Source organism: Lathyrus oleraceus, chromosome 4 (assembly GCF_024323335.1).
Source record: "Lathyrus oleraceus cultivar Zhongwan6 chromosome 4, CAAS_Psat_ZW6_1.0, whole genome shotgun sequence".
Lineage (NCBI taxonomy): Eukaryota > Viridiplantae > Streptophyta > Magnoliopsida > Fabales > Fabaceae > Lathyrus > Lathyrus oleraceus.
Window position 1 is genome coordinate 438879979 of NC_066582.1, and position 21414 is coordinate 438901392.

At 33.5% G+C, this 21414-nt stretch overlaps 1 long non-coding RNA gene, 1 other non-coding gene and 3 pseudogenes across 2 annotated transcripts; 1 reads left to right on the forward strand and 4 right to left on the reverse strand.

The window, feature by feature from the left end:
- LOC127137882 (NAD(P)H-quinone oxidoreductase subunit 5, chloroplastic-like) overlaps positions 1–62 on the reverse strand; it is a 733-nt pseudogene extending 671 nt beyond the window's left edge.
- Positions 63–166: 104 nt separating this feature from the next.
- On the reverse strand, positions 167–1798 carry LOC127135209 (NAD(P)H-quinone oxidoreductase subunit 5, chloroplastic-like; annotated as a pseudogene).
- Positions 1799–3745: 1947 nt separating this feature from the next.
- Positions 3746–4888, reverse strand: LOC127137883 (ATP-dependent Clp protease proteolytic subunit-like; annotated as a pseudogene).
- Positions 4889–5812: 924 nt separating this feature from the next.
- Positions 5813–5883, reverse strand: TRNAC-GCA (transfer RNA cysteine (anticodon GCA)). The gene has a single exon. It is a non-coding gene; the product is annotated as a tRNA-Cys (tRNA).
- A 7077-nt stretch (positions 5884–12960) lies between these two features.
- LOC127135214 (uncharacterized) lies at positions 12961–13731 on the forward strand. Its single transcript, XR_007808467.1, has 3 exons — positions 12961–13073; positions 13148–13188; positions 13321–13731. It is a non-coding gene; the product is annotated as an uncharacterized LOC127135214 (long non-coding RNA).
- Positions 13732–21414: the final 7683 nt, after the last annotated feature.

Genomic DNA, 21414 nt, shown 5'->3' on the forward strand with positions numbered 1-21414 from the left:
TAAATATCCTTCAAAAACAAGTAGATAAATTCGAAAAATATAAAATGTTGTTAATCATGCGGCGGAACAAGCTATTATTGCGAAAATTGGTGAATACAACCAACTATTCATTGTTAATAAAGCTAATAAATGAATTTTCTATTTTAATATATTTTTTTCTTCTTTGCCCCATAAAGATATTGAATAGAATGAACTATTTTTCTTTCCATTGAAATTTTGAAAATGAACGTTTAAATATCCTTCAAAAACAAGTAGATAAATTCGAAAAATATAAAATGTTGTTAATCATGCGGCGGAACAAGCTATTATTGCGAAAATTGGTGAATACAACCAACTATCATTAAGAATCTCATCCTTGGACCAAAAACAAGCAAAGGTGGGATACCACACAGAGAAAGTGTACCTATTAAAAAAACCGTTTTTGTAATTGGCGCATGTTTTGTTAAACCGCCCATAAGAACCATATTTTGACTTTGATCTGGAGAATATCCAACAATAGCTTCCATTGAATGAATAATAGATCCAAATCCTAAAAACAACAATGCTTTTGAATAAGCATGAGTAATCAAATGAAATAAAGCGGCGCGATAAGAGCCCATACCTAAAGCTAACATCATATAACCCAATTGAGACATTGTAGAATAGGCTAAATTTTTCTTAATATCTTTTTGAGCAATAGCTAAAGTAGCTCCTAATACTACTGTTATTATACCTATCAAAGCTATTCCAGTCACTATGGAGGGTATAACTATGAAAAGAGGAAGAAGTTGAGCTACAAGAAAAATTCCCGCTGCTACCATAGTCGCAACATGTATAAGAGCATAAATAGGAGTAGGACCTTCCATAGCATCTGGTAACCATACATGAAGAGGGAATTGGGCAGATTTTGCAACTGATCCGCAAAATAACAATAGGGCACACAAAGTAACAAAAAAAATATTCACCTCATTCTTATAAATTAAGTTATTGAATATTTCAAATAAATCTCTAAATTCCAAACTACCGGTTATCCAATAAAAACCTAAAATTCCTAATAATAAATCAAAGTCCCCTACACGATTCGTTACAAACGCTTTTTGACAAGCATTTGCCGCAATAGGACGTGTGAACCAAAAACCTATTAATAGATAAGAACACATTCCAACCAATTCCCAAAAAATATAAACTTGTATCAAATTTGAACTAGTAACTAATCCTAACATTGAAGTATTAAAAAAACTCATATAAGTAAAAAATATCAAATAGCCTTGATCATGAGCCATATAACTATCACTATAAATGAGAACCAGAATACCAACAATAGTGATTAATATTGACATAATAGAAGTAAGTGAATCGATCAAGTAGTCAAACTCTAAAGACAGATCATTATTTATAGTCCAAGACCATACATATTGATAGGTAGAACTATTCTCGATTTGATGAATAGATAAATCGATCGAAAAAATCATAACTACGGTTAATAATAAAATACTAGGAAAAGCCCACATACGGCGAATATTTTTTGTTGCCGTGGGAAAAAGTAGAAGTCCTACCCCTATTAAAATAGGAATTGGAAGAGGGATGAAAGGTATGATCCATGAAGATGGATGTGTATATTCCATACAAAAAAAGTAAATAAAGAATAAAAAATATTTAGATTCCTGATGAATTTTGTTTCTTATTCGTTTGTTTTATCTCTTTTGTAAAGGGGTTCGGTTAATAAAAAAGTGGATATAGAAATAGAATTGGATATTCTTAACTGTTCTGAATCTTTGCACAATGGTCCCAATATTGGATAGTACAAAGTGAAAACCGGCCAATAAGAAAATTTCTAGTGAAACAAAATATTATTAAAAGTAATATATTCATTAACTAACAACATTTGTTTATTTGATAGAAATTATAAAAATAATATAAAATAATATTTTTTTTTATTTAGAAACATTAGTTCCTTTTTGAACTAATTGATTATTTTACATTACAATAAAAAGAGATCCATATATATCTATTATCTATGAAAAATTTGGAAAAGGTTTAGAATATTCAATATTTTTACTTTACCTTTGGATCGGAAAAAAAGAGAGTTAATTCAGATAGATAAGACATACGGAATAATTCGTTTTCATTTACAGAACAAATGTCTTTCACATCAAACTATAGCAACGAAAAAACTATACTAATTGTATTCCAGTTCCAAAAAACGCACTTCTATATCAAAAAAAAATCGTAAGAATTTTTGGAAAAAAAAAGGATATACGGCAGGATTGAAAGCCTTTTCATTAGCTGAATCCATTTTCACAGGTAACTCAAAAGGTTTTAACTCAAAAGGTTTTGGTTCAAGTAACTCATAAGGTTTTAACTCAAAAGGTTTTGGTTCAGGTAACTCAAAAGATTTTTTTTGTAAGAAAAAAAATATTGGACTAGAATACTATGAATTAGCTCGATTCAAAGAGTATTCTTTAATAGTCATTTTACACTAATAGTATTTACTAATACTATATATAGAATAGTAAACATCTATTTAGAATATATTATATATTATAGAATAATATATAATATATTCTAAATATATCTATAATCTAATTTTTTTGAATGAGTCATAAGCAATTACAAAAAAAAATTCTTTTTCATTACTGGATTGAAGTCAGAACGAGATAGTTCTAGTTTCAACAATGTTTTTTTTTTAAATTTGAAAAAGTCAAAATTGAAAATAATAATTATAATAGAAATAAATATAGAAATCAAAACGTTGTTTTACTTAAATATAAAATGATTCCATATATAATATATTTCTATATTCATTATCTTTTCAATATTTAGAAAAAATGAAATTACTTTTTTTTTATTATGAATTTATATAATAAATGTTTAGTAAAGAAATGTACTCAATAAATATAGGACTTTACTTTATTCAATCTCGACGATTGAATAAAGAATTGGTTATTATGATTTTGAGTAAGCTGTTGCTATGGTGAAATTGGTAGACACGCTCCTCTTAGGAAGCAGTGCTAGAGCATCTCGGTTTGAGTCTGAGTAGCGGCATGACATACTCTATTTTATTTTAAATTAAAAGAATCATAAGTCCTATAATGAATTCAATTCCCTATTTCTATTCCGAGTATTCATATATGATATTTTCAACTTTAGAGCATATATTAACTTATATATCGTTTTCCGTGTAACGGGATTGTTAATTACTCGTTGGTTTTTTTTCGGGACATTTACCATTTAGTGATTTATATGAATCCTTAATCTTTCTTTCATGGGGTTTTTCCATTTTTCATATGGTTCCTTTTTTTAAAAAGGATAAAAAGCTTTTAAGTACAATAATTACACCAAGTGTTATTTTTACCCGAGGCTTTGCGACTTCGGGTCTTTTAACCAAAATGCATCAATCCGTAATATTAGTACCCGCTCTACAATTCCATTGGCTAATGATGCAAGTAAGTATGATGATACTGGGCTATGCAGCTCTTTTATGTGGATCATTATTATCTTTGGCTATTTTAGTCATTACGTTTCAAGAAGTCATCCAAATTGTTTCTTTTAGCAAGAATTTGGATTCTTTAAAAAAAAGTTGATTTTGTTGAAATCAAATACATGAATAGGAATGAAAGAAACAATGTTTTAAGAAGAATTTCTTTTTCATCTTCTAGTTCTAGAAATTATTATAGATGTCAATTTATTCAACATTTGGATCGTTGGGGTTATCGTATTATTAGTCTGGGTTTTCTCTTTTTAACGGTAGGTATTCTTTCAGGAACTAAGAACAAGAATCTGATATTGTATCAATAATTCCATAGGCTTGGGCTTCTTCTGCTGACATAAAAAAATCCCTATCCAGGTCTTTAGATATCTGCCAGGAAGGTTTGCGTGTTCTTTGTCAATAAATATTTGTCATCGTTTGTCGAATTGACAGTAATTCGTGTGCTTCCAGCATACATTCTTGGATCATTACCCTGAGAGTATAATAAGGTTTTTCTGAATCTTGACTTCAAAAAGGGCTATCCAAAAGAACTTCAATTTAAAGCCGTAGCGATTTGTTATATATCATACGACTCTACTTTCAATTTTTCATTTTTTTTGACCTTTCATTGAAGAAATAAAAAAAAATATACCGGGTCGATCAGACCCAGATCAGGAAAGAATCCAATAACCAACTTTCTTTTTTTAAGAATATTTTTTAAATTTTAAAGACTATGATGATTCCGTTGCTCTGTTATTTCGTCTAGCTTTTGATTGAGCAATCCCAAAGTTTCTTTTTTTTTCAAATAAAAAAAAAATCGTGACACTAAACAGAGGCTCTAGTAGATCAGATAAAATCCTAAATACCCATTTTTCCTACTACTCTTTCGATATATAATCGAATTGTTTTGAAAAAAAAATATTATTTTTGCATATCGAACTCAGAGTGCCATGCTTTTTTTTGACTTCATATTGGCGTATGTATAGTCTTTTTTTTCTACAAATAAGAATCATTGGTGCCAAGCGTGAGGGAATGCTAGACGTTTGGTAATTTCGCCTCCAGCAAAATCAAAGATGTCATTGAAGCGGCTAATCCTACGCATACTGTCTGTACTTCTACTTCTACAAATTGCATAATATCAAAAATGGCCAATCTAGATAGAACCTCTCCGCCTGGAGAATTTATAAACAGATACAAATTTTTGTACTTGTTCTCTAAATTGAGATATATCATCATACCACAAACTTGATTTGATATTTCACTCTCAACCTCTTGACCTAAAAAAGTAGTATGTCGAAAAAAAGTTGATGGTATAAGTAAATCCAAGAAGCTTCATCATCGCCAGGAACCTCAAAGCCTACCTTTGGAACACCTACTGGCATAAAAAAATAATCAAGTTGGCAGTTTGTGCTTTGGTGTGAAGTTGTGCTCCACCCCCAACCAGATAATATAAAAAAAAAAGACTAAATGAATAATGAATAAAGGAACGTTTTTATGAATAGGTCAGTCATTCTTGGATATGTCTCTATTGCTATTATTGTTACGTGTTATTGGACAACTAATGAATTTTATTCTTTAAAATAAAATGAAAGAAGGTTACAACCAGCAGAATTCTATTAAATCCATATATTAGAAAGAAATAAAATCTATTTGTTTCTACTATATTATCTATTACAGTAGGAAGGATAAAAATAGAATGTTTTACTAAAAAAAGAGTGATGCCTTAACTCAATTAGTATTACCTTTAGAGTTCACTTCTTCCCCATACTACAAGGGAAAGGGAAAATGTAAAAACTACCATTAAAGCAGCCCAAGCAAGACTTACTATATCCATGCCAATTATGTCTCCTATCTATATCAATATGAATCAATTCTTTTATTAATTCTTTTTTTATTGATTACTCATTTTTCTTGTATTCTTTTTGTTTTTGTTTTTCTCTAAAAATTGGAAAATATCTTATAATAATAGTGGAATCGCTGGTACAGAGTCAAAAAAGGATTCCATTCCGTCCTAACACTATTGGTGAAACATCCAATTAGAACATCTAGCAAGTTCTTATCAGATTTGGAGTAGAATTGACAAATTGGAAGCATAAATAAAAAAAATATACTTAGAAGTAGTAAGGTAATGAATCATACTAATAGGTAGGAATACAAAGACCTATGTTTTATTTCCCCTTTCATTAAGTAAAAAAAGAAAGAATCAAGATAGATTCTTTTGCATACTCTTATTTGCATCGGTTAGTTCCCTTGGATCTAATTAGTAAATTCCTTTAATATGGATTACCCAAAAGAAAGAGTTTTCTTTTTCGTAGACTGGATATCGAATAGAATTATTATTATTTTTTGATTATCTTGTCGATCAGGCGACACCCGGATTTGAACTGGGGAAAAAGGATTTGCAGTCCCCCGCCTTACCACTCGGCCATGCCGCCCAAATGATACAAAAAAATAGATTAGAATATAAAAAAATGAACGTATACCTTTTCGGTCACAAAAGAAAAGTAAAAATTTCGGGACAAATAGCAACCGTTAACTACAAATTCCGGAAGAATTAAGGAATCTTCATTTTTTCTTAATGAGAAAAAAGATATAAATTGATACATAACAAATCAATATTATTATATCTTTTTTTAGAATCCTTCTCTATTTCCATTATAACAGGAACTTCTCTATTTCCATTATAACATGAAGTGTTAATACATGTCAACCCCAGAATATCCATTTTTATTGTTACACATTATCTAATCGGGTATCTTCTATGTAATTATAGATTACAGGGAATTTTCCATAAATTATCGTACTTTCATTTTTTTTGCCAAATTTTCATTAAATAGATTGATGAGTGAATAGAAAAAACAAATTAACACAACATATGTTGTCCCGAACAAATAGAACTGCAATAACGTAAGAGACATATATAGATATCTATAGCTGAAGTTAGATCTATGAATGTTTAATAAATCCCCGTCTTTTTATGCACTGCAATCCTCCAATTCTAAAAGAAGGGGTCAAAATATCTCTCTTCTTTGTGAGTTCTCATTCTTTTTTGAACACTTGAAATGGTAAAGGGCTCAAAAAAATAGTATATTTTTTTTTCTGATTATTTTATTTTTTATATCTTTCTCTCATGGAGCCGAGCAAATACTGAATTTATTTTTTGGATATCAATCGAATTGGAATATGGAATATCATACTATACTAATAGTATAAATAGAATTCATTTTTTTTAGATTGTAAAAAATACCCCGACCCGAAGTCTACCTGAAAGTTATCCATTTGTTTCCATTGATATTACAAGTTCAATTCTATTTGTTTTGTTGCAAATTCTAATTGGAGTATCCAATTTCCTCTTTTAATAATAGGTATTTCATAGATGTAGTTAGGTAAAATTTCATGTGATTCAGTAAAGTAAAAAGAACAGAAATTCCATTATTGATAAATCTATTCATGTAATTCGATGAAGAATGACAGCAAATAATGGGATATTTTCGAAAAAAGGGGGGAAAATGCTTGGGGTTGGGAATGAAAGAATGTCTACACTACCCGGATTGAATCAAATACAATTTGAAGGATTTTGTAGATTCATTGATCGAGGCTTAACAGAAGAACTTTTGAAGTTTCCAAAAATTGAAGATACAGATCAAGAAAGTGAATTTCAGTTATTCGTGAAAACATATCAATTGGTAGAACCCTCAATAAAAGAAAAAGATGTTGTATATGAATCACTTACATATTCCTCTGAATTATATATATCCGCGGGATTAATTTGGAAAAACAGTCGGGGTATCCAAGAACAAATTATTTTTATTGGAAACATTCCTCTAATGAATTCCCTGGGAACTTTTATAGTAAATGGAATATACAGAATAGTAATCAATCAAATATTGCAAAGCCCCGATATCTATTATCGGTCAGAATTGGACCATAACGGAATTTCAGTCTATAGTGGCACAATAATATCAGATTGGGGAGGAAGATTAGAGTTAGAAATTGATAGAAAAGCAAGGATATGGGCTCGTGTAAGTAGGAAACATAAAACATCTATTCTAGTTCTATCATCAACTATGGGTTCGAATTTAAGCGAAATTCTTGATAACGTGTATGGAGAATTGGACTTAAAAGGGAAACTTTGATGTTAACGGTATGGTTATGATTGAAATGAAATGGATTATGGTTTTGAATGTAAAATGAATGGGCTTATGCATTTTTACAACAAAAAAAAAGGTGAATGAGCTTAATTATGTTTACCAACCCTGGCCCACCAAGAAAAAGAGAGAAAATCAAAATGATTGAAATTCTAACAATAAAATTGAAACCGAACTTGATTTTCAAAATAACGCAATGACTTCTAAAATTAATCAGAAGTCTCAAGAATCAATTCTAAAAAAAGCAGGTTTGTATTAAAAATCAAATTAATCTTTTTAAAACAATGTAATTCCTAGAATTAATTTGAAAAACGAAATGATTCATAAAATCAAAATTTAAATTTCAAAAATCATATCCAACCTCAAAAAATCAGTTTAAGCTTCAAATATTAATTTGAAGTAAAAAACCAATTTGAAGCTAAAATCAACTCGAAAAAATATTATGACATAATGCTGACTGTAATGACAACATGCAATGAACTGATGAATCCAACTGACGCGACTTGTAAATCGGATTGAACCATGGTTGAATGAATGGATGAATGCATCAATGCAACAAGAAAACGTGTAATTGGGAACCAGATGGCTGACCAAGAATGATCATGGTTCAAGAGTAAAATGAGGTATAAAACCCGATGAGCACCTGGTCATCATGACATATGCTAAAATCATGATTATCAAGGCATGATCATGTTTGATAAAATGCCTCAGAATCAAACAAATTATCACGCAAGTGAAATCATTTACCAATGCTATAAACCAAGGGATTAGGGTTTGATTGCCCGATCCACCTCATATTACGGACGAACCCTAGTTTCTAGTAGATGCAAGCACAAAGCCATGAATCCAAGTCACTTGTCTCCTTGTGTTGAACCATGCTTATGTAGATGAAATGAATGTCCAAGATGATATGCAAATGTTCAAGATTAGTGACCTATATGATCATTGTGAAGGGTAGGGTGAATTTTGGGGTATGCCACTTGGATATGAGGCGTATAGCTCAACCATTCGAGTACTCATCATCCACTCCAAAACAATCTCAACCAATCAAACTTATATTTTCTAGTCCACACACGATAAAAATCTTTTCACAAACGAACATTGTTTAATCCGTTCTACCGTGATACAAACAAACACTTAAAGCCTTCTATTGCAAGCACAAACAACTTTTAATTGCTAGAATGTGACCTAAACACTCGTTCACTAAAATCAACCAACCAACACTCATTTTCTACCAAGAACTACGAAGTTTTGAATTACTCATCGCACTTGCGAATACGTAGGAGAAAGACCCGCAATCTTGTCAAGCACCATAATAAAAAACCTTTTTTTCGAACTTTTCTCTTTCCTTTTACACTTGTAATAACTAGAAGAAAGCAAATCACGTAAGCTAACATTCTATTCACAAATCTAACTAAATGGTTCTCATTGAGTATAATGGATGTGAGAGGTGCTAATACATTCCCCTCGCATAATTGACTCCCGAATCTGAATTTGGTTGCGACGACCATTTTCTTTTTCTTTTAAGAATTTTATTAATATTTTTCCTTATTTTATGGAATAAATAAAGTTCAATGGCGACTCTGCTTATCATCTCAAACGCGTGAATGCTCCTGATATTTTTTCACGCCAGAACACTTACCGAATGATAATCTTGAGGAGATCAATCCAATATCTTGTTGATGTATCGATAACGTATGAGTGGATAATCATAGTAGTATTAAAATAAAATTAATTATTGATTTATGTTGGACCAAAAGTAGCTTAGGTAGGCCTAAAGGCAAGGGAGGAAATTTGCATGTGCATGAAAATTACAACAAGATCAAAAGGACAAAAATAAAATGAACATTTTATCATAAAAGGGTAATATAGTCATTTAAATTATAGATTAGAGATTATAATAATAAATTAAAAGTTAAAGTTTTAGTATTCAAATTTATTGGTAATGCTACTATCTCAAGTCTCGACTAAAAACTAACCGTGCTTATCATATAAAAAATATATTATTTTATTCAATAATATAAAAAATACGTTATTTTAATTAGTTAATAGTAACTATCAGGTGAAAATCCCGTGCCTGTAGTTTGTTAGCTTAAGAGGGAAAACAAAAAAATTAAAAGTTAAATATTTAGTATTGGAATTTATGGGTAATGCTACTATCCCAAGTCTCGACTAAGAACTAAATGAGTTTATTATATAAAAAATATATTATTTAATGACATAAAAAATACATTATTTTAATTAGTTAATAGTTACTATAAGGTGAAAATCCCGTGTGTGTAGTTTGTTAGTTTAAGAGGGATGCATATAAATAAAGAATTAAAGAATTAGTTTTGGAGTTTATGGGTAATGCTACTATTTCAAGTCTCAACTAAGAACAAAAATATATTATTTTATTCAATGATATAAAAAATACGTTACCATCATGTGAAAATGCCGTGCTATAGTTTAGGAGGGAAACCTATTACATTATAAATTGATTGAAATGGATTGAAAATTTGTTTTCAACCCATTGAGTGAAAATGACGGTTAGAAAGATTTCAAAATTGTTCTTCATGAGTTCTACGCTTTTCATTTGGAATGGCATTATCGTGACCCTACTTTTAGGGGAATCGTCATTTCCACACCCTCTGGTTTTAATTTTGAAAGCTCTTATCCCTATAGGTCACGCATTTATACTCGTTTCGAAACATCTTCACAAGGGAAGGAAGCTTGCCTAACTTATTTACTTGCTCAATGTCTCATTTTGTGTTGCTGATGATATGCATGTCGAGGTAATATTGGACAAGGAGAAATACAATTTGGAAGAGCTTTTGCTGTTTTTGTAGGCCCCGGAATGCAAGGCCTTGAACAATCGTCTCATTAACATGTATGTTTATGTTCAGTTCAAAATAATGGAATTCTTCTTTCCCTAATAATTTTCATCCATTCCGATGATTATTTTTGTTTGTCAGAGTCTAATGACATTAAATGATCAATATAGTTGTCATATAGTGAAAACTAAGGCTTAGTTGTTGTTGTTTTACTTATTACTATATCTGTCCAAACAATATTTTTTTAAACTCAGAGTTAAACTTAAAACACAACATACTCAAGAATGTTTAGCTTAAAATACAACATACTATCAAAGTTAGCTCTGATAGTTTTCCCTAATGTTTGACATAGTCTAATGATATTGAAGGATCAATATATGATGTCTGATAGTATGTTGTATTTAAGTATGTTGTGAAATACAACATACTTAATAATGTTCGTTTAACTTTGATAGTATGTTGTATAAAGTGCTCCATAATGTTTGTTTATTATAAGTTTAATTGCATAATGCAAATGTTGAGTATATAAAGATGATGATTAATTTTTTGCTATTGCTGTTTTTTGCTTTCAGTTTGAGAGATAAAGAGCATGTTGAGCAATTGTTTCACTACATTATTGAAGAACCACCCATGGATGCTGAAAACAAACAAGTCTTCAAATATGTAGTTTTAACAAATAATTTGTTTTAAAAGAGCTTATGTTTCAATGCTTCAACTTTCTTATTTACCCTAGTTCTTGTGACAATGATTCAGGTTTGAGCAATTGCTTCGCTACATTATTGAAGAACCACCGATCGATGTTGGAAACAAACGGGTCTTCAAGTATACGGTTTTAACAAACATTTTGTTTCAAAATAACATAGGTTTCAACAAATGCTATTAGATAACACAATGATTGTTTAAATGCTTGAAAGCTTGATTGCACGATCAAATTTGATTTAAAATTATTAGAAGTTGATTCAAAGTTGATTCACAGCTTGATAGTAGGCTGTTATTATTGCTTTAAAGTTATTATTAAATATTATTTTAATTTAAAAAGTTAAAATGTAACTGAAATTTTTTATGACAATTAAATAAAAATTAACTCTACAATCCGATCCATTGTAATCATAAACCATTTAAACCGATTTAAATTTCAGTCGAAATTGAGCCTTGTAATTGCATCCAAGGTTTCAAACGGTTTGGCATTTTGGGCCCGAGCCCAACTCAAATTGACCGTTGTCAAACCCCAATACCTATATTTAAATGTTTGATTCACTTTGTGGAAACAGTCCTATTACACATTCTTCTTTTTTAAGAGGAAATGACATTGATGGTCATGTTGTCACGAATGCCATGATTCATTCTTCTTTTTTTAAGAGGAAATGACATTGATGGTCATGTTGTCACTAATGCCATGATTCGTGCATGCATGTTTCACCATGATTCATACTTCCACCATTTCATAAAAAATATCTTATTTGCATTTTTTTTCCCTTAAAACAATTATTCTTTTATAATATCAATATAACATTTATTTATTTTTCTCTTATTACTATACCCTTATTTATTAACTTTCATTTTTTAACTACTTTATTAACTATAATTAATAAAAATATTTTAATAAATAATACTAGATTTATCATTAAAATCAACCCATATCATTTTCTTTAACAATCATACAATATAACACTTTTATGAGACATAGGGAGAGGGAGGAGAAAGTATTTGAATATTACATTTTAAAAAAAAACTAAAAAATAGGTTTCTCATGATTCAGTTTACCTAATCAAAATTCAACTACACAAGAACATCTAAATGACGCGTGCATAGAAAAAACATTTAAGTAAAATAAGTTAAGCATTTTTCAATAAAACCAAATGCATAAATTTTTGAATTCATTTAGTATATATAAGGAGCCGTGCCAAGACCAAGAACAATCGTAGATAGGTTTTTAAAAATAATTTATAAATAGTACAGTATTAATTAAATATATCAATATTCTTTATGTATAAAAGTATTTAATTTCTGCTGCATTTAAACAATAATATTTGTTATTTATTATAAAATATAGACTTATATAATCTTTTATTCCCGTAATTTGATGTATTTTTGATTTTCGCCATTTATATATTTTCTAAAATAATATCAAAATATTTTTAATTTTATTTTTAAAATTAAAAAAATTCACAGAAAAATCTAAAAAAAATCTACTGAAAATCTGCAGTTTTTACTCTGAATATAACTTTAATAACTAAGATTAAATGAAATTTAATATTTATAAATTGTATTTAAAACAAACTATATGCACGATAGAAAAACACTTCAAAAATCTAAAATATTTAACTCAAAAAATTAACGTGAGCATAATTAATTATTATTTATTTATTGATATAGTAAAACAAGATCCAAAAGTGTGTGGAAAGGATTCTTAGGTACTACATCAAATGCATATCCCAATATTTTAATTATTTTTAAAATTAAATAAAAAGGTAACTTGTATATTATTCATCCAAAGATGACAAAACCGAATCAGCTGTTTTTCTTAATTATTTTTTAATTAAATACTTCGCCGGACAGGTTCGTGAATATTTTATTTGGACAATTTTTCTTTAATGTCTGTTTCTTTGTTTTGCAGCATTGTCAGGGATCCTTATATGGAAGAACTTTCAGAGCTACTCATTGGTACTACATCTTTTTTACAAAAGACATATTGTACCATATTTCATTGTTATACTCATTTGCTTTTCTGCATGCAGGCAAAGAAAATATTTCCAACCGGCATCAGTGCTATTATAAGGTACATTATCTCATTCTGTTAACTTTTTGGTGTTTGAAGTTCGTAATTGTTCTTTTATTCAGCGTGTTGGCTTCAAGATGGTTCTGACTTTGGTCTGATTCCTTATATATGCGTGAAATTTTTCCTGTGCAGTTCTGCAATGCTCTGCTTTTATCTATATGTGCTTGTCTCCGGAGGAAACCCCCCACCTAAGAAATTGAAGCCATCTGCCAGTGTAGCCTGATGAGATAATAAAAAAGTTATGTACTTAGAAAGTGGGAGGTATAGTTTCTTAGTTTTGTGAATCAAAATAAGGTTGTAAGCTAGTAATTTAGCCAAATCACTTATGGAGGTAGGTCAACAAAGAGCTGCTGATGTGATTATTGCATTAGATTTCTAAGCATATAGTGGATTATATACTCTGAAATTCGGTGCAAAAGCTTATTTGCTTGTTACAGCTGCATACATAGTTTTGATACTGACGTCTACACGGCACATGTATTTTGGTTCGACGATGAATTTTGGTTCCTTCAAAACATCCATATATTTTACCTTGAATGTTCATCCTGATTTCTCATTTTAGTTTTCTGTCAAGGAGATGCCTTTGATGATCATATCCTAGGTATTAAAGTCAGGCTTTTTTTTCATGTTTCATTCAAGAGGAAAAATAAGAGTCAGTCATTTGCATAGGTCTTCTATTAGCTAATCCAGCTAGGTTTAGATTAAAACAATAAATAAACATGGCGACTTTTCTGATCAATTTGACCCAAGCAAATAACAAGACAAAATTTGGCCATGTTCAGCCATGAGCACTGATAAGGTTATTAAAATAAAAAATTATGAAGCAGGTCATAGTAAAAGTCATATCGACTTTTGTTGATGACTTGAGCATATCGTTAGGTCTTAGATGGCAAAAAATGGGACAACCAGCTTCTCGACGACAACAAATGTATAGAGGAAGTAGTTATTTGGATGCGCATGCATCATGTTCAAATACGATAACCATTTTTGGGTAATGCTCTGCAGGACACGTTGAGGGACTGCATGGGGAAAGGCATGCAAGCGTTTATGTAACACCCCAATTAAAATAAGATAATTATTTAATTTAAATTAATATTTTTTTTATTAATTTAATTGAATAATTGGAATTTGGGATTATTATTACTATTATTTTGGAATAATAATTATTGGGATAATTATTTATTGGAAAATATATATAAGTTGGAATTAAGGAAAAAGTCCCATTTTGGAGTAAAAAGGTTTTTACGTGAAAAACAGAGAAGCGATCGTGAAAGAGGAAAAGGGCAAAGGCAGAGCAAGAGGAAGAAGGTTGGAGAAGAGAAGAGCTTGAAGCTTGAGATTTGCCGGATTAACTCAGGTAAGGGGGGTTTATCATCGGTTAAAGGGTATTATATGATAATATGTACTGGGTAGTGATAACCATTGTTTTATCTCTGATTGGATTGTTGTATGATGAATTTGTGAGCCAGTGGATGAATGAAATTAGATGATAATTGAAAGGGAATTCGTAGAAATTTAACATCTATGCACATAACAGCCAGTGGATGAATGAAATTAGATGATAATTGAAAGGGAATTCGTAGAAATTTAACATCTATGCACATAACAGCCAAATGACGTTCGCCATTATGCCTTCGGCGTTCGCCGTTTGGGTTTTTTTTCAGAATAAGAGCGTTTAACGCTAATGGCGTTCGCCATTAGCCTAATGGCGTTCGCCATATCAGTTTGACAGACAGTTTTTCCAGAATGAGAGCGTGTAACGCTAATGGCGTTCGCCATTAGCCTAATGGCGTTCGCCATATCAGTTTGAAGGGCAGATTTCGCGTTTTAAACTCCCAGATGTGATATCGTGGTAATGTTGTTGTTGTTTTGTTGGGTCTTGAGTAGTATAGGCATTAGTAGAGTGTGCTAATACTGTTTTTGATTGTGTGGCATGATATGATATGCTTATGTGATAATATACTGATGATGTGTGATGGTATGCATGATGCTGTGAATGTATCAGTTATGTGTGCACTTGTGAATAGACTGTTTTATGGTGTGAGCATATGTCTATTCTTGAATTGTTGTTGATGATGTAGCATGGCTAGGTGATTAGCATGCATATTGTGGCCTTTATGGTGGTAGCTAATTCCCATTGTGAGGAATTAGTGAGTGAGTCACTAGGTCTCAAATGAGTGGGACTAGTTGGACTTGGTAGCCGTGCCTGGATTTGGACGGTGAGGTGAACTATATGTTCACAAATAGTCGGTACCGCATGCATGGAGTCTCATTGCATAATATGTGTATGGCGTATAATATGAATGGATGTATTCCAATATTATACGTGTGTTTGTATTGATATTGAGTATGAATATGAGTTGTATTGGTATTGAATATGATGTTTGAATTGATACTGCCGTTATTGAGTGTGTAGTCTGGTTAGAGTGATTTGATGCGTTAGTTACTTAACATTACATAATGTTGTATAATGCTTATTATATTGATTGAGGAACTCACCCTTACACCTATTTTTCAGGTAACGAGCAGTGAGTTGAATAGGAGCTAGTGCTTGGAGTCTAGTGTAGTCTCCTAGTGGGTCATGCTCTGATAGATGTAACATCGGGAAGGGATGTTTGAATATTTTATTGATTGGTTGTGAACCATTTTGCATGTAATATGTTACATGATGTGAATAATTGAATTGATTTTATCCGCTGCGTATTATGCAGATACTTTATAATTTGGATTAAATAAATGAGCATGACAGGATATTCTGATGATGGTTGTGAAATGATTGTGTGACACCCTTCGGGGCATAATTACTCTGATTGATATGTTGCTATTTTAATTGAAATATTTGGGGTATTTTAGAAGGGTGTTACATTAGTGGTATCAGAGCATAGTCGGTCGTGTCGAGTCGTAATTATTTTGTTTCCCCTGTACGGGATAGGTGTTGTGTAACCCTATCAGTACTTATTGTTTCATCTTGTTAGGTTCTCAGAATAGAGATGGCTGGAAGAAGTAGAGACGATGCTGTGATTGCTGAGGCTCTGGGTATGCTAGCTGGAGTACTTGGGGGAAATCCGAATGTTGTGGGAATGGGAGCTGCTCGTCAATTGAGTGAGTTCCAGAAGAACAATCCTCCAATGTTCAAGGGAGCATACGATCCAGATGGTGCTCAGAAGTGGTTGAAGGAGATCGAGAGGATCTTCCGAGTGACTGAGTGTGCCGATAACCAGAAGGTCAGGCTCGGTACGCATATGCTGTCAGAGGAAGCAGATGATTGGTGGGTTGCTACCCGCACTGAGTTGGAAGCTGCCGGAAGTGCTGAGGTCACTTGGGCGGTGTTCAGAGAGAGATTTCTGAGGAAGTACCTTCCAGAGGAGGTCAGAGGAAGGAGAGAGAAAGAGTTCGTAGAATTGAAGCAGGGCAATCGGTCTGTTACTGAGTATGCTGCTAAGTTCACAGAGCTGTCGAAGTATTACATTCCCTATGATGAGGCTACTGGAGAATTTTCAAAATGCGTGAGGTTTGAGAACGGGTTACGTCCCGAGATCAAGCAGGCTATTGGGTATCAGCGGATTAGAGTGTTTTCTAATTTGGTCGACTGTTGCAGAATGTTTGAACGGGATACCAAGGCCAGAGCGGAAAGCTATCAGCAGAGGGTTGATAGGAAAGGCAAGAATCAGAATGATCGTGGGAAACCGTATGCAGCTGGCAAAGGTTTCCAGAGACAGAGTGGGATGAGGAGACCTAGTGGGGGAGACTCCAGTGTCCCTGCCAAATGTTATAGATGTGGTCAGGCTGGACATCGTTTCTATGAGTGTACCAGTGCTGAGAAGAAGTGTTTCAAGTGTGGAAAAGGTGGTCACTTGGCGGCAGAGTGCCGGTTGAAGACTGCGACTTGTTTCAACTGTGGAGAGGTGGGTCATATCAGTCCACGGTGTCCTAAGCCGAAGAAAGAGAATCAGTCGGAAGGCAAGGTCTTTGCTTTATCGGGTTCTGAGACTTCTGCAGATGATCGTTTGACCCGAGGTACGTGTTATATTAATGGCTTTTCTTCCGTAGCTATTATTGACACTGGTGAGACCCATTCCTTTATATCTTTGGATTGTGCTGTGCAACTTAAATTAGAGATATCTGAATGCATGGAAGTATGGTGATTGATACTCCTGCGAAGGGTTCAGTGACTACTACTTCAGTTTGTTTAAATTGTCCTTTGAGTATTTTTGGTAGAGACTTTGGATTGGACCTAGTGTGTCTTCCACTAGTGCAAATTGATGTTATCCTGGGTATGAACTGGTTGGTGTCTAACCGAGTTTATATCAACTGTTTTGATAAGACTGTGATCTTTCCTGAGATTGAGGAAGGAAAGAGTTTGTTTCTATCAGCTAGGCAGGTGAACGAGGAAGTAGCAGATGAGGCAGAGTTGTTTATGCTGTTAGCGACTTTAGAGGCTAAAGATAAATTGGTGATTTGCGATCTAGCCGTGGTGTGTGATTTTCCTGATGTGTTTCCTGAAGAAGTGAACAAATTACCGCCAGAGCGTGAAGTTGAGTTCTCGTTTGATTTGGTACCTGGTACTAGGCCGGTGTCGATGGCTCCATACCGTATGTCTGCTGTTGAGTTAACTGAATTGAAGAGTCAGTTGGAAGATCTGTTGGATAAGAAATTTATTCGTCCGAGGGTGTCACCGTGGGGTGCACCGGTGTGGTTGGTTAGAAGAAGTTAGTTTCCTGGTCATGTGATTTCAAGAGGTGGTGTTGCTGTTGATCCTTCTAAGATAGAAGCGGTATCTCAGTGGGAAGCTCCGAAGTCTGTTGCTGAGATTCGAAGTTTCCTTGGTTTGGCTGGTTATTATAGGAAGTTCATTGAGGGATTTTCTAAGTTGGCGTTACCGTTGACAATGTTGACTAGAAAGGGGCAAGCGTTTGTTTGGGACTCAAATGTGAAGAAGGTTTCCAAGAGTTAAAGAGAAGGTTGACTACTGCTCCTATTCTGATATTACCGAGTCCGTCGGAACCATTGAGGTTTCTGTGATGCGTCATTGTTGGGTTTGGGTGGTGTGTTGATGCAGAATAAGCAGGTTATAGCTTATGCTTCGAGACAACTGAGGGTTCATGAGAGGAACTATCCGACGCACGATTTAGAGTTGGCAGCTGTGGTTTTTGTTCTGAAGTTGTGGAGGCATTACTTGTACGGGTCAAGATTCGAGGTTTTCAGTGACCATAAAAGTTTAAAGTATTTGTTTGATCAGAAAGAGCTGAATATGAGACAGAGGAGATGGTTGGAGTTCTGGAGGATTATGACTTTGGTTTGAACTACCATCCGGGTAAAGAAAACGTAGTGGCTGATGCGTTGAGTCGGAAATCATTGAATATGTCTATGTTAATGGTTAAGGAATTGGATTTAATTGAGCAGTTTAGAGACTTGAGTTTGGTGTATGAGAGTACTCACAATAGTGTTAAATTGGGAATGTTGAAGTTAACGAGTGGTATTCTGGATGAGATTAGAAAGGGTCAGAAATCCGATGTGCTTTTGGTTGATAAGTTGACTCTAGTGAATCAAGGTCAAGGTGGTGAATTCAGAATTGATAAGAATGGTGTTTTGAAATTTAGTAATCGGGTGTGTATTCCGGATGTTATCGAATTTAAGAAGAGTATTCTTGAGGAAGGACATCGTAGTGGCCTGAGTATTCATCCTGGAGCTACGAAGATGTATCATGATTTGAAAAGGTTATTTTGGTGGCCGAGAATGAAAAGAGAAATCGCGAGTTTTGTTTATTCTTGTTTGACTTGTCAGAAGTCAAAGATTGAGCATCAGAAGCCGTCTGGGCTAATGCAACCGTTGGCTATTCCAGAGTGGAAGTGGGATAGTATCAGTATGGATTTTGTTTCTGGGTTGCCGAGGACAAATAAGAATTTTGAGGCTATTTGGGTGATTGTTGATAGATTGACAAATCGGCTCATTTCATTCCGATCAGAATGGATTATCCGTTAGAGAGATTAGCCGAGTTGTATATTGAGAAGATTGTAAGTTTGCATGGTAGTCCGTCGAGTATTGTTTCGGACAGAGATCCTAGATTTACATCGAAGTTTTGGGAAGGTTTGCAGAAGGCTTTGGGAACTAAGCTGAGATTGAGTTCTGCATATCATCCGCAGACTGATGGTCAGACGGAGAGGACGATTCAGTCACTAGAGGATCTTTTGAGAGCTTGTGTTTTAGAAAAGAGAGGTGCGTGGGATTGTTATTTACCGTTGATTGAGTTTACCTACAACAATAGTTTTCATTCGAGTATTGGTATGGCACCGTTTGAAGCTTTGTATGGTAGGAGATGTCGGACACCTTTATGTTGGTATGAGTCCGGTGAGAGTGTTGTGGTTGGACCGGAGATTGTTCAACAAACTACGGACAAGATTAAGATGATTCAGGAGAAGATGAGAATTGCTCAGAGTCGACTGAAGAGTTATCATGATAAGAGGAGGAAGGCACTTGAGTTCCAAGAGGGAGATCATGTGTTTCTTCGTGTTACTCCGATAACTGGTGTTGGTCGAGCTTTGAAGTCAAAGAAGTTGACACCTCGATTTATTGGTCCCTATCAGATTTTAGAAAGGATAGGAGAGGTAGCCTATCGTATCGCTTTACCGCCGTCGCTTGCGAATTTGCATGATGTTTTTCATGTGTCTCAGTTGAGGAGATACATTCATGATCCGTCGCATGTAGTCCAAATAGATGATGTACAGGTGAGAGATGACCTGACTGTTGAAGCATCACCTATGAGGATCGAGGATCGAGAGTTGAAGCAGTTGCGGGGTAAAGAGATTGCATTGGTGAAGGTAGCTTGGGGAGGACCAGCAGGTGGCAATGTGACCTGGGAACTTGAGAGTCAGATGAAGGAGTCTTATCCGGAGTTGTTCGCTTGAGGTATGTTTTCGAGGACGAAAACTCTTTTAGTGGGGGAGAGTTGTAACACCCCAATTAAAATAAGATAATTATTTAATTTAAATTAATATTTTTTTTATTAATTTAATTGAATAATTGAAATTTGGGATTATTATTACTATTATTTTGGAATAATAATTATTGGGATAATTATTTATTGGAAAATATATATAAGTTGGAATTAAGGAAAAAGTCCCATTTTGGAGTAAAAAGGTTTTTACGTGAAAAACAGAGAAGCGATCGTGAAAGAGGAAAAGGGCAAAGGCAGAGCAAGAGGAAGAAGGTTGGAGAAGAGAAGAGCTTGAAGCTTGAGATTTGCCGGATTAACTCAGGTAAGGGGGGTTTATCATCGGTTAAAGGGTATTATATGATAATATGTACTGGGTAGTGATAACCATTGTTTTATCTCTGATTGGATTGTTGTATGATGAATTTGTGAGCCAGTGGATGAATGAAATTAGATGATAATTGAAAGGGAATTCGTAGAAATTTAACATCTATGCACATAACAGCCAGTGGATGAATGAAATTAGATGATAATTGAAAGGGAATTCGTAGAAATTTAACATCTATGCACATAACAGCCAAATGACGTTCGCCATTATGCCTTCGGCGTTCGCCGTTTGGGTTTTTTTTCAGAATAAGAGCGTTTAACGCTAATGGCGTTCGCCATTAGCCTAATGGCGTTCGCCATATCAGTTTGACAGACAGTTTTTCCAGAATGAGAGCGTGTAACGCTAATGGCGTTCGCCATTAGCCTAATGGCGTTCGCCATATCAGTTTGAAGGGCAGATTTCGCGTTTTAAACTCCCAGATGTGATATCGTGGTAATGTTGTTGTTGTTTTGTTGGGTCTTGAGTAGTATAGGCATTAGTAGAGTGTGCTAATACTGTTTTTGATTGTGTGGCATGATATGATATGCTTATGTGATAATATACTGATGATGTGTGATGGTATGCATGATGCTGTGAATGTATCAGTTATGTGTGCACTTGTGAATAGACTGTTTTATGGCTTAGAGTGTGAGCATATGTCTATTCTTGAATTGTTGTTGATGATGTAGCATGGCTAGGTGATTAGCATGCATATTATGGCCTTTATGGTGGTAGCTAATTCCCATTGTGAGGAATTAGTGAGTGAGTCACTAGGTCTCAAATGAGTGGGACTAGTTGGACTTGGTAGCCGTGCCTGGATTTGGACGGTGAGGTGAACTATATGTTCACAAATAGTCGGTACCGCATGCATGGAGTCTCATTGCATAATATGTGTATGGCGTATAATATGAATGGATGTATTCCAATA